This window comes from Malaya genurostris, chromosome 3 (genome assembly GCF_030247185.1).
Source record: "Malaya genurostris strain Urasoe2022 chromosome 3, Malgen_1.1, whole genome shotgun sequence".
Lineage (NCBI taxonomy): Eukaryota > Metazoa > Arthropoda > Insecta > Diptera > Culicidae > Malaya > Malaya genurostris.
This window is the reverse complement of record NC_080572.1, coordinates 229,777,836-229,791,246: the sequence shown is the minus strand read 5'-3', so window position 1 is coordinate 229,791,246 and position 13,411 is coordinate 229,777,836.

The window sequence follows — 13,411 nt, the reverse complement described above, 5'->3', positions numbered from 1 at the left end:
TTTGTATACGCAGAAGATGGTTTTGATGTAATATTTTGTTCAATCGTTTATAGCGGTTGTTAAGGTGCATATAATGAGATCGTAATTGGATCGAGGGACGCTTAGTTAATTTTCTCAGCGCAGACCGCTTAGCGCGCTTATAACGTTTCAATGTCATATTAGACCATGGAGGATGGACCGATTCTCGTCGAATTTTTTTGGGTATGAATTGTTCGATGGAGTACGACATTATATGAGTCCATAACGTAGCAACGGAATTGCAATCGCTATTAGAAAATAGGCTCATCCAATTCAATGATAGTAAGAACTGATTCATAGAATTGAAGTTTCCATTTTTAAAGTCGTAGTAAGTGGTTTCAGAGGTTTTACTGAATACAGTTGGTGAATGTTCCGGTATATTGAACAGAAGAGGGGGGTGATGACGACACAATTTAACTAGTGGCGAAGGTGCGATGGTTATGGAACAAGTACTAGACAATTCATGACTGGCAAAGCATAGATCTAGGAGGCGATTGTTACTGTTGTAATTATCGTTCAACTGAACTAGACCAGCAGTGTTATAATCATCGAGCAGTCGTACTGAAGTATGCGATTTTGTAGTGCACGTAGCATCCGGATAGAGATAATCGCAAGAACCTCGAATCCATTTAATACCGGGTTGATTGAAATCCCCCAAGATAACGATTTTATCATTTAAACGCATAGTATCGCTTATCAATGAAAGTGAACTCAAGTGCTGTTCAATCAGGTCTAGATCATTCACTCGATCAGGAGGGAGGTAAAGCACACACAAGTATAGCGTAAAATGAGGGAACGTGATAGCGATCCAAATTTGCTCGACATTGTCGCAGTTCAAGGTAGGCACCAAACGAGAATTGAATTTTGAGCGACAGGCAATCAAGATTCCACCACCGCTCTTTTTGCAACTATTTCGACAGTTTCGGTCCTGCCGGTATACGGAGTAAGAACGATCGAAGATCTGCATGTTTAACGTATTCTCATTCAGCCAGGTTTCCGTAAAGGCATATACATCGTATTCTGCGTCAGTACATGCAAGATGGTAGTCATTGATAGAACGGTTCATTCCCCCAATATTCTGGTAGTAAATATTCAAACCAGTGTCTCTGTGGATGTGCGGTGCGGAATTGGTGATAAATTCATTATTGGAGTACGGGGGGCAGTTTGATGAAAGAGACGTGAAGCGGGATTGACGATGTAGTATAAAAATTAAACTAAACTACTAGGAGAACCAATGCAAAATTATGTAATAGCGATTATATATTTATTGATTTATTTATTTATTTATTTTGGAGCAGGGAAAAGCCCGATGGAGATGAAATTTGGCAATCTCTCTCTCCAGCAGGCATAAAACCTCCTCATCATTCGTATCAACAGATTACAATGATCCAACAGATACGTTTGGGCTTAACACTAACAATTAAAACTAAATCTATAGCCCTATCTATAACTAGTTGATGACACCAAGCATTACAGGGCAGTAATAGCACTCTTGCTTAAAAGGAGAGAGAGAAGAAAAAAGTGGGTAGGTAAATGTTATATAAGGGTTGGTGAGGGGGTGGGGTGGTAAACGAGAGTGGGTTAACGACGGTGTTAGAATCGGCATGAAGATCTGGTTAGTGATCGAAAAACGGATGGTGGATGGCAAAGAAAAAGTAGAATGGACGACCGAGTTAATTTCGACGAGCGAATCTAGTTAGTTTCCAATGGAGATTGTGGAGAGACAGAGTGGGAAAGATCACAATAATCCAGCAGATACCATGTCATATACTTATTACTGATAATAAAAACTAACCTTAATACTTAAGAAGTAGAAAAGTAATTCGGAAACAATTTTTTCACGGTGTTGCGAAATAGGTGAAAATAGAACAAGTGAGAACATCGATTAAATAGACGGCACATACTAGAAAACGGTTCGTTATAGTCGTAATTAGTGCGAGCAGATTGAATTCTGAGAATGGATGAGATCGGAGGTTGCGAAAATTAATAGCTAGGTTCAGTTTATGTAACAATTCGGGGCAATCAGTTTGAGATTGTAACAAATCCGCCACGAAAATAGCTCTACAGATGTCTCGGTGTACGGATAACAAGTCTAAATCGATAAGTTTACAGCGCCCACTATAGCTGGGAAGCTTATTGGGATCCCTCCAAGGAAGACTGCGAAGGGCAAACCGAATAAATTTGTGCTGAAGAGCTTCTATCCGTTGGATGTCGAGTTGATAATAGGGAGCCCAGACGACTGCAGCATATTCGAGTATAGAGCGAACCAGTGCACAATATAGTGCTTTAAGACAATATACGAATCCTAGCATCTTGGAAGCCTTAGAGATCGTATATTCTACGTGATTCTTAAAACTAAGTTTTGAATCCAACAGAACTCCTAAGTCCTTGACAGTCGATTCGAGTTTAAGAATAGTCTGGGAAATGGTATAGTCGTATACAACTACTGTGCGTTTACGTGTGAAAGTATTCACGGAACATTTTGAAGCGTTCTATTGAGGTCGCACCAACTGGAGAAGACATCTAACTGTTTCTGCAGGAATCTGGCATCTTCCAGGTCTTTAATAGGATGATACAATTTAAAATCGTCGGCGAATGATAGTCTTTTAAATTGCAGCGCAAGGTTCTAATCATTCAGATACAGCAAAAATAAAAAGGGTCCGAGGTGACTACCTTGAGGTACCCCCGAGTTAGTAAGAAAGGGTGCAGCTGTGCAGTCACCGATTTTAACTATCATAGTACGGTTAATCCAATAAGACTGTGATTTATTTTTTCAAAAGCAGCAAAGTCAGTATATATAGCGTCAGCCTGCTGTCACACCTGTAACACACAAGATTCGTAGAAAGAAAATAATAAGTTGAAGTTCCGTAACTAACTGCGGTGACTTTTTCGTTTCATAGTTGTATTCGTATGTGTTCAAATTCAAAATTAGCTCAAGGCGGCTCTACGTCTGAACCAGACTAAAAAAAAATCGTTAAAAAATAGTTAAATTTTATTGCGTTTTCGGTTGATGCAAAACCCACCCCAGTTCTGAGTGCAACTGCTGTCAAATGTATGCCATAAATGTCAGAATATCAAGGGAAACGTGCGACTTGAGCCAATTTGTTCTGATCCCCTTCGTGGTTGTAGTAGGGTTAGTTAACAGGGTTAGTCTTATGAAAGTTATCTTTTTATTAGAAGAATTTCTAACATGAATTTTGGCTAACACAGATAAAAATATTTACATCTATTTTCATGCACATATTTGGAGCAGGAAACTGAATATAAAGTTACTTCTCAGTTCTATACTTTTCAATATACTTTAAAAGCAAAACTAAGCGTAAATTGAAATATGTTGTATAATTCATGGAAAAATCAATGTATTCGAATAGACTTTCACATCGATGATGGTTTTTAATCAAATTTTCAATTACATTTATGTCTCTTTCAAAGTATCATTGAATTACATGTCGTGTAAACTTCATTTTTTTCTGTGTGTTTTAAAAATAGTGCGTCAGTACTTTCTATTCATGGAATCAAGGAATACGGTTTATGGACAGTACAAACCTTTCAGCGAGTTTTTCCAGTTTTTCGATTTGAATATGTCGTCTCGTGCGTTTCATCAACGCCTACTAATCACATGGCCAGGCCTATTTGCGTACAAGCTTCACGTGGCCGAATTAGCCGATTTTTTTAAGGCATTTTTACCTTTTTTTATATATATAAAAAATAGGTATAGAATTCGCTCAAGCTTTCGAAAAATTTTCCGAGGCCCGGAGGGCCGAATGACATATACCAATCGATTCAGCTCGACGAACTGAGCAAATGTCTGTGTGTGTGTGTGTGTGTGTGTGTGTGTGTGTGTGTGTGTGTGTGTGTGTGTGTGTGTGTGTGTGTGTGTGTGTGTGTGTGTGTGTGTGTGTGTGTGTGTGTGTGTGTGTGTGTGTGTGTGTATGTGTGTGTGTCTGTATGTGTGTTGTCAACTAAGAGGTCGAGATCTCAGAGATGGCTGGACCGATTTTGATCAAACTAGTCGCAAATGAAAGGTCTCCCCGTCACCCAAAACGCTATTGAATGGTTTTGAGATCGGATGTCTACTTTTTGAGTTATTCGAAGTTTTATGTCAAAATTTTCAGTTTTTTGACAGTATCTGTCACAATTGACCTTGAAAACAGAATATGTTTTTAGACTTAGATTCCGCACGGTAATAGCTATCCAACAAGCCATAGATTGTTAAAATCCGTCCATTTTTAACGGAGATATCGAAATTTTTGTGTAAACGACTTTTCCCCCTATTCCAGCAGTAGGAGTTTTGAGCGCTGTATGACAAAGCAATGCTTGGGAGCAACGGAAAACACGATTTTTTATTCTGTTACATTCAATTGTTTCTAAGTACCAAAAAAATGTGTACAGCATCCTTTTTCATGACAATTTGCCTCGGACCGATTTTAGCACGGCTCGTTTTTGCCAACATAATCGTTCGAATATGACATATATAAACCAGATGATGGCAGATTTTTTTTTAATTATATTGTTTTAAACTACTTACAGCAATAAATGCTGGAAGAACATAACATCCATATACCATTCGAATCAGTTCGTCGAGATCAGCAAATGCGTGTGTGACAAATAATTTCACTCAATTTTCTCTGAAAATTTCTTTTCTACAAATTCAGATTCATACGAAAAGTCGTATGCTCCCAAACAAAGTTCCTGAATTATGTTTGGTTCCGACCTCTGGTTCCGGAACTACAGGATGATATATGAAACGAAATCAAAATTGTGTAACTCATTCTTCTCGTAGATGGCTGAACCGATCTAAGATTCAAATGAAAAGTTGCAAGATTCTATAAAACATCTTGCTCTTCAGTCAGATCCAACTTCCAGTTTTGGAGATACAGGGTGATTGGTATAAAAATGTCTATTCCACATAAATTAATCAGGTTTATCGGGTTAGCAGATTTGGATAGTCGATAAAAAATATTAACTTTTTTCAGTTTTAGTGGTATTCAGTTGTCGATTCAGAAGGCACCTAAAAATTTAATTCGTTTTATGATTTCTCAAAGATGTCTTCACTGATTTTCAAATATTTTGAAACAAATGTAAACTATACAGCTACTGAGGTGAATTTATATGACTTCGACCATACCGATTTTAAAATTCCGGTTCCAGTACAAAATCGTTTCTCAATGCTCAATCGTTTTCTCAAATAAAGCCAAATCGAATTTCAGAAAAAAATCAAATTAAAATAAACTTACAGTCCCACACAAAATTAATTAATTTTATTCAATGCTGACTTCCGATACTGGAATTACAGGAGGATGAATTTTTAAAATTCAAACCGATATAGAAGATGATAATCCCAAAAAGCTTGAAAGTTGGACTCAAAACTGTTGTAATTTATTCGTCATATGGCCATACGAATCGGTTTGGGTTATGCTGGTTCCTGAATACCGGCTCTGGAAGTACCTTAAATTACCGTAAACTCTAAAGTGGAACTTACATATCATGGCATATTTAATTGATTATCACAGTTCTAGATTTAAATTCGATCCTATTTGCAGTTTCGACATTACAGAGTAATGAGTGATTAAAATCTCAAATTGTCGCTTAAAACGACGGTCATTAAAATAATGTCGTGAAAACTTAAACACCGAAGAATATTCATGCAAAAAACACATGCGGATTGATAAAAAAAGGTATCATCTCACTGCTAGGTGGATTAATCACGTTTTTGAAGTGGATCTCGTTGTCACTCTTTTTCTAGGAGGAGAGGAGCTTCCATTTCCCTCCTGCGAGGGTTGAGGGGCACTTTGTTCGTGACTCGTCTCGTCATCCATTGCCGCATCGGTGGTTTTGTAGTTGATTTCCGTCTTCTTTTCGTTTTCCTTGATGTTCGCAGTCTTGAGCTCGTTGCAATTTGCTGTAGATGCGCCTTGTTGTACATTGGTTGCAGTTGCTGGTTGGTTTGATGGTGAAACAGGAGTACCGCGCTCACTAGTTTCCATTGTTGAACGGTTGACCTTGTATCTGGTTGAAGATGTCCTTTTCGCAGTTTCTGTGCAAGGTTTACCGTAGTGTGCCGGTTGTTCACAAAACTGACATGTAACCAGCTGATTTTCATAGGTAATCAGCGTTTTACACGGATGTGTCCCGCCTTGACCACAAATGATGTAAGATGGAATTACCTTACGTAGTTGCATACGTACCACTCGCACGCCATTCCGGATGCCGGGGATAAAATTCCGCCATACTTCCCTTTCGATGGAAAGGGTTTCACCGTACTGCGACATATTGTCCCGAACGAACTTATCGCTGGCCTGCGGAGGAAGGTCATGCACGCGTACTTCTATGGCATTGTCCACCATGTGCACGGGGATTTTGTATTTAATGTTATCACACTCAACGCTGTGCACCTCATTGTTAACCGAAGCGAATGCAATTGCATCTCTTTCACATTTAAACATAATGTACACACAGTTAGACGCTTTGTTAAACTGAATCTCACTTACATTATTAACGTCTAGATGCATTCGTTCTTTAAGTAAGATTCCAATTTCATTTGCTGCTGGTCTAGATGCGAGCACGAACTGCACTACTAATCACATGTTTAATTTTAATTGATTTTTTCATAATTTTAATTCCTGACAAACTATGTCAGATGAATCATAAGAAACAAGTAAACTAAAATACTGTTCAAAGTGGTTTAAAAACTAAAATACTATTATCGGTTGCGTCACTTTTACGATCATATCTACAGAACCTTGAAGAATTAGTCATATGATTATCGAACTTGATCAATAAACTTATTGTAGCTTTCAAACGAGCCAAAGCTTGTTGAAATCGATTCTCCCATCTCCGACAAAAGTTAGCGAATAGATAAAGTGCGGTTTGTCGTTTACGTCACTTCTTCGATCTCCGGAACAATTCTATTACCATTCAATAGAAAAAAATCATGATTTACGAAAATTATGCACGGTTTTACAGATCGATGAATTGATCACATTTTGTTCCGAAGATTTTTTAAGAATTATTTCCTATTTGTACGGTAAGTCTGGATCATCAGCGACTACGATAAAAGTACAACATGAAATGTATAATCAAATTACTGTTACCGAGCTTCTGTAAACTTGTTAATCAACGATAATTAACTAAAAAACTGTTACCACTTTGTAAAAGCTATAGCTGAGCAAGTATGTAAAATCTGCCCTTTAAGACAATTCATACTGTTATAAAACATTTGAAATTTCATTTTTTTTATCACAGTATTTTATAAATTTTTTAAAAAAACAATCAATCATGCGTTTCCATTAAAATTCTATTAGAAGAAAACGCTTGGTTTTTGGCTCTAGTAGTCATGCATCATGCATTCCCTTTTAATAGAACTTTAATGGAGACGCATGGTTGATTGTTCAATAAACAAACTCAAATATTGAGATTTTCCACATTTTTGAAAAATATGAAACCGAAGGGCTTCAGCGTATCCAAAAATCATTCATTTGTTATTTGAGGGGTATCTTTAATGCAAGAAATACATCTTCAAAAAATTGTAAACTTTCCTGGAAATGGAACATCTCTGATTATTTTTTAAACTTTTTCGATGGAGCGGTTGCTTCAAAAATCAAATAAATTGAAAATCAATAGAACTCCTTCGATATGGCAGTTTATGGGTTGAAATTTTTAGAACATTTTCTCCCGTTGAAGCTATCAAATAAAGTATAACGATATGAATTTCCTTTCGGGCAGATGTCACCTGTTTACCCGGCCATAATCTTAAAAAAGCGTGAAATTTGTGAGAACCAGTTGAAAAGTCTTTGATGTCAGAAGCATATTTGGGGTATGTATCTGGATTTCAATTACAAATTTCTCCTTTCCCATTTTTTTATAGCCATTTATTGCATTTTAGTGGAGAAAGTGAGGTGGCAGTTATGATAAAAAATGGAATACTCTTGGAGTTTTCGATCTATTATAATTAGAATTGATGTTGTATTCACCAAAGCATCCGGTAGAGTTTACAGCGTTCACAGTACTGCTAGGTAGATTTGACTGTTCAAAGAGAGTTTTATTACCAAACGCTTTAAAATCAATTCAATTATCAAACTAATGAACAAACGGTAAGGTGTTGGATATTCAGTAAATATTTGCCGAATTCTGTAAATTTTCCCAAATAAGTCAAAATTTTGTAAACATTCATCATTCACTAATTTAGAGTGGTTAATACAGTTTTCATTGAGATATGTATTTTTATTCAATCACAGAGCAAAACGTTTTAATACTATACTTTTGGAAAGTAATTGCATTTTATTGTGAAGGAGGTGCTTGGAAAATTGAGTCTCCATTTCTTTTAAGAATTCTACAAAATGGTGCAATGACCTTTATTATTTCGACCGGAAATGATGACATTGACGACAGGGGTCGGTGAAAAGAAATACAAGTGGGGTTTAATCATCGTTACTAGAATTAGATCTAGATTGTATTTTTGTTTAAATAAATATTTAAATTTAAACAATATTTGCGCATAGAACTGAAGAGACGCTGCTTCGCATCCAAAGAGCAGCACGTGGTTCGCGAGCTGAAGGTTACCGACTCCTATACTAAGTAATAATAATGCTTTCGGCTTAAGCAGTCTTGGTGGTTGGCAAACGACTGGACAATGCGCAATTCAGGCCCCAATGTGGTTCTTAGCCTCTTGTCCAGTAACTCCTATCCCTACCTCCCCGCGGTGCCGGCTGCGGTACGAGCAACCATAGGAAAGATCGGGTAACCAACCTCGGTGGGACCTTGGTCGTATGTTGACAGGGAAGGGGGGCTTGCCTTCTCTTTACAGAGAGCGAGCCTACCCGAGCGTCTGTTCCCCATGTTGGGGCGGCTCGAAACAGCGTCTGTTCTCCATGTTAGGAGCGGCTGATTACCGTCCTTGTGTCAGTGTGGGACTCTAAACAGTGCTGACACGATGGCCCTCCGGCGAGACAGAAGGTTGGTGCAGGCCTAACAAGCCGCCCGGAAAACATATGTTACGAACGATCAAGAAATATCACTCGGAATAGTCGGCAAAGACCTACGCAACGAACAAAGGACTACGATTGGAAGCTTGGCACATGGAACTGCAAATCGCTTGGCTTCCCAGGATACGACCGAATGGTGCATGATGAGCTTCAAATCCGCGGCTTCGATGTCGTAGCACTGCAGGAACTTTGTTGGACGGGACAGAAGGTGTGGAAAAGTGGGAATCGAGCGGCTACCTTCTACCAGAGCTGTGGCACAACCAACGTTCTAGGAACGGGATTCGTAGTGTTGGGCAAGATGCGCCAGCGCGTGATTGGGTGGCAGCCAATCAGTGATAGAATGTGCGTTTCTTCAATTACAGCATCATCAACGTGCACTGCCCACATAAGACGAGACCCGATGACGAGAAGGAAGCATTCTACGCGCAGCTGGAACGAACCTACGACAGCTGTCCACGGTGGGATATAAAACTCGTCATCGGCGACATGAACGCTCAGGTAGGCCGGGAGGCAATGTACAGGCCCGTGATCGGGCTCGAGAGCCTGCACGCGGTAACAAACGACAACGGTCAACGATGCGTAAACTTTGCAGCCTCCCGAGGAATGGTAGTTCGAAGCACCTTCTTCCCCCGCAAAGATATCCACAAAGCCACCTGGAGATCACCTGATCAACATACGGAAAATCAAATCGACCACGTTCTCATCGACGGGCGATTCTTCTCCGACGTCATCAATTTCCGCACTTACCGCAGTGCCAACATTGATTCTGACCACTACCTTGTCGCGGTTTGTATGCGCTCAAAACTATCGACGGTGCATAATACTCGTCGCATAGGAACGCCGGGACCCAATCTCAAGCAGCTACGTAGCATTCGTACTGCAGAGGAATACGCGCAACAACTGGAGTTAGTGCTACCAACGGAAGAGCAGCTTGGCGCGGCGACTCTTGAAGATGACTGGAGGAATATAATGTCCGCCGTGAGTAGCACTGCTAGAACCATTCTAGGTACGAGGTTTTCGAATCGAGGAAATGACTGGTTTGACGGCGAATGTCAGCAGTTGGTCGAAGAGAAGAATGCAGCAAGGGCGAGGATGCTGCAACACGGCACGAGGGCGAACGAGGAACGATACAGACAGGCACGGAACAGACAGAACACTGTTTTCCGGAGGAAAAAGCGCCACCAGGAAGACCAAGATCGCGAAGCGATGGAACAGCTGTACCGCGCAAATGACACACGGAAATTCTATGAGAAGGTGAACCGCTCACGTAGAGGCTACACGCCACAGGCCGAAATGTGCAGAGATACCAGTGGTAACCTTCTCACGAACGAACGTGAGGTGATCGACAGGTGGAAGCAGTACTATGACGAGCATCTGAATGGCGAAGCACAAGATACAGAGAACGGAACAGGCACCAATCTGGGTGCACGCTCAGCCGACGACAGATTCGCAGACCCCGATCTGTCGGAGATAAGTGAGGAGATCGGCTAGCTGAGGAACAACAAAGCCGCGGACAATGACCAGTTACCAGACGAGCTGCTCAAACATGGAGGAGAGGCACTGGCTAGAGCACTGGATTATTTCTATGATTTGGGAGGAGGAGATTCTACCACAGGAATGGATGGAGTGGTACAAAACCGTCTACAAAAAGGGCGATAAGCTGGATTGTTGCAATTACCGCGCAATCACATTGTTGAACGCCGCCTACAAGGTACTCTCCAACATCCTGTGCCGTCGTCTATCACCCATAGCTAAGGAATTCGTAGGGCCGTATCAAGCGGGATTTACTGGAGCCCGCGCCACTACGGATCCCATATTCGCGATAAGAGAAGAACTCCAGAAGTGTTGAGAATACAACGTACCCACGCATCACCTATTCATTGACTTCAAAGCGGCATACGACACAATCGATCGAGAACAGCTATGGCAGATCATGCACGAATACGGTTTCCCGGATAAACTGACGCGATTGGTCAAAGCAACGATGGATAGAGTGATGTGCTACGTCCGAGTATCTGGGACGCTCTCGAGTCCCTTCGAATCTCGGAGAGGGCTACGTCAAGGTGATGGACTTTCTTGTATCTTGTTCAATATTGCCCTGGAAGGTGTGATTCGAAGAGCGAGGATCGACACGAGTGGCACGATCTTCCGAAAGTCCGTACAACTTTTTGGCTTCGCTGACGATATTGATATTGTGACACGTAACCTTGAGAAGATGACGGAAACCTACATCGGACTGAAAGTTGAAGCTAGGCGTGTCGGACTGGCCATAAATGCGTCGAAAACAAAATACATGAGAGGAAGAGGCTCTAGAGAAGAAACACTACGCCTTTCACCACGAATATTGATAGACGGTGACGATATCGAGGTGGTTAACTAGTTCGTGTATTTGGGCTCACTGGTGACCGCCGATAATGACACCAGCAGAGAAATTCATAGACGTATTTTGGCAGGGAATTGTGCGTACTTTGGACTCAGAAAAACCCTCCGATCGAGAAAGGTACGCCACCGCACGAAATTGACCATATACAAAACGCTCATTAGACCGGTTGTTCTCTATGGCCACGAGACCTGGACTTTGTTGGCAGAGGACCAACGTGCCCTTAGTGTTTTCGAAAGAAAGGTACTGAGGACCATCTATGGCGTAGTACAGATGGAAGACGGAACGTGGAGACGGCGTATGAATCATGAATTGCAACAGCTGCTAGGAGAACCACCCATCGTACGGACAGCTAAAATCGGACGTCTACGATGGGCTGGGCATGTCATAAGGATGTCGGACGACAGCCCAGTGAAAATGGTTCTTGAATCTAATCCGACTGGTACAAGAAGAAGAGGAGCGCAGCGAGCAAGGTGGATCGATCAAGTGGAAGGTGATCTCAGAAGCATCCGTGCCTTGAGTGGCTGGCGACGAGCAGCCATGGACCAAGTTATGTGGAGACGTATGCTTGATACAGCAAAGGACACCCCAGGCCTATAGCTGTTAGGTAAGGTAAGGTAAGGCTTAAGCAGTCTATTAAATAATAACGTTCTTATTCAACAGATCGCTTAAGACGAAAACATTATTATTGCAAATTTATTGTTACTGAAATCAAATTTTCTGTTCGATGTAATATAAATTTTCATATCAATTTTTCCATGCCCTATTAACTTTAAACTGTATAAAACGTATATTTGAAATATACGGCAAAACTGTTTGTTAGGAAAAGATCTCAATCGAGATATTTATTAGGAAAATTAATCTACTTAAAAAGAAGAAATCCTTTTTTTGTTGTATCAAGCATCAATATCAAATATCATATTTAAATTTCGAATCATTATTGAAGTATATTTTTTCTCTGCAAGCAAGTTCCCAAAATTTTTACCTGTATTTTTAAGAAATGAGAAAGTTCCTACGAAATTAAAATGAATTTTCTGTGGGCTTGGAAGAGGATTTTTTCAGATACTGATGAAGATTTGATTGCTTGGCTAGAGATTTTCATTTTTTTTAATTATTTTACGTTTCGCATTCAGCTCATCAGTGCATTAGCAGATTATGTTGACTGCTAATGCCACCTCGCGGATCAACATAATCCGCTAAGCAGACGTAAAGTCACTGCTATTTACAATGCATTTACATCATAGCCCATATAGTTGTTTCTGGTAATACTTTCTCAACTTTTCCCACTTTCATATCCCTCTCTTTTTCGTAATCCGTCTCTCGTTTAGTCTACCGGTTCGAGCTGCATCGTGATGCATTGAGTATTGGTTGGGCAGTTCGGTGGGTTTATATATGTTGGCACAAAATCCTCTGAATACCACTTCTGCACGATTTTGGAGTTGTGGCATGCAGTTAAATCATATCAAAATATCGTATTGTCTAAGAAATGGCTAAATCGGTTTTGGATGTATTTAGTTTTGTAAATTTCACTGTTTATCATGAGTAATTAACTTCGTTTGCTACAAATACTTATGCTCGGCCAAATCAAATTTTTTGAAGTGAATGTTTATAGTTTCTTACATTCAAAACGATCATTCACGATTTTCGGCTATATCCCTAATTCACATTCAGTTTTTTTATGAGAAAAATGTACTTTGGTCATTCTTCGCGCTTTGTTCTTGGTTTCTGTCCAACATTTATCTTGTAGTCTACTGTCATCCATCTCTGGAACCTGTGAAGGACATTTAAGATGACCGAATGATGTATATTCATAAGTTTTCCCTAGGAGCTATTTCATATGTGGGCAAACAAATTACAAATGGAATTCGAAATAATCTTGCTGATGTACAGTTGTTGATCAACCAGTGGAATCCTATATGTTTAGCACTACAAGAGACTCACATAAAACAAGATATTAACCTTAGCCCATGGCTTGGATCCAATTACTCCTGGGAAGCAGCCCAAGGGAACAATTTATATCAAACAGTCG